Source organism: Triticum urartu, chromosome 3A (genome assembly GCF_056163025.1).
Source record: "Triticum urartu cultivar PI428250 chromosome 3A, HENAU_Tu73, whole genome shotgun sequence".
Classification (NCBI taxonomy): domain Eukaryota; kingdom Viridiplantae; phylum Streptophyta; class Magnoliopsida; order Poales; family Poaceae; genus Triticum; species Triticum urartu.
This window is the reverse complement of record NC_141875.1, coordinates 31952477-31954025: the sequence shown is the minus strand read 5'-3', so window position 1 is coordinate 31954025 and position 1549 is coordinate 31952477.

Here is a 1549-nt window from a genome sequence, read left to right as displayed (position 1 = left end):
CAGGAACTGGCACACTTTGTTCACGAAAAGGAGATGTCTGGACGAGTGAGTATCAGATACTGAAGTGCTCCAACTACACTGCGATACCTGAAAGAATTATCGGTACTCCGCAATGCACCACTATGACGCGAGAGGATCTCGGATGTGGCAAGAGGAGTGAAAGTGGACTTGCAGTTCTCCATGTTGATGCAATGAAGGAGATCAAGTGCATAATTCTTCTGCGTCAATGTCATGCCCCCTGAATGAAAGGACGCTTCCAGTCCAAGAAAATACTCCAGTCGGCCCAAGTCTTTGATGGGAAAACTCGCAAACAAGGACTGCATAAGGCGATCCACCAAAGTAGCTGTAGAACCAGCAATCACAATATCATCAACATACACTAGCATGTATATCTGGATAGCACCATGTGAAAAGATGAACAAGGACGCATCTGCCTTGGAGGGAACAAAACCAAGCTGTGAGAGACACTGACACAGCCGAGCATATCAGGCACGTGGCGACTGTTTGAGCCCGTAGATAGACCTTTGGAGTTTGCAGACATGAGAGGGATAGCGAGTGTTGGGAATATTACTACTGAGTATAAACCGGCCAGGAGGGGCCGAGTTATGCCTGTAATGAGTTATTTATATCTGAAGCCCATGAAGACAAGGAGTATGGCGCTTTACGAAGGAGATCTAGCACGGAGGCCCAGGGCCCAAAGGCAGTTTAGGGCCCATAGACATAAACCGCCATATAGCATGTAACTTTTATTGTAAGATAGGAAAGGGCAGAAACTAGGCCAGACACGTTTATGAGCTGGCCAGGATTCTGTAAGCTGGCGGGCGTCAACCTGTGTATATAAAGGGATGACCCGGCGGCGGTTTAGGGAGAGACAAAAAACAATAACTCAAGAGCTAGGCAAAGCGGGTTCGCTCCTTGGTCATCGAAACCCTAGCAATTCCATCACAACTGGAGTAGGCTTTACCTTCATCGTAAGGGGCCGAACCAGTATAATTCCTTGCGTCCCTTGTTCCGCTTTAACCCCTTTAAGCTAACACGTCGCGATGGCTCCATGACTAAGTCCTTTCACTAGGACATCTGCTGTGACAAAACCATGACAGTTGGCGCCCACCGTGGGGCTATCGCACGATGGTTTCGAGTTCTTGAAGGGCAGCTTCAAAGGACACAAGGGATACGCTGTGGGCCAGATGACCAAGAGTCGTCGCGGCAAGCTCTACATCGATGACACAGGCTGGGGCCCCGAGGCCGGCTCGATCGAGTACGGGTACCGGGTCCCTTTGGCGGAATACACGTCTTCATTGGCAAGATCGGCGAACCGGGCCCTGAGCCGGACATCTGCACCGACATCGTCGAGATGGCTCAGCACACAAGACCTGCCCGATTTCAGCCTGCCATAAAGCGTGCCTTCGTGGGAGTCATCCACGGAGTGGAATCTGAGGATAGATCGGTATCTAGTGGCGAAACCGTCATTTACTCTGATGACTAGTCTTCAACCGGAGAAACCGAATCGCTATATCAACTGCATGATGGCTGGATTGGTGGTGGTTCC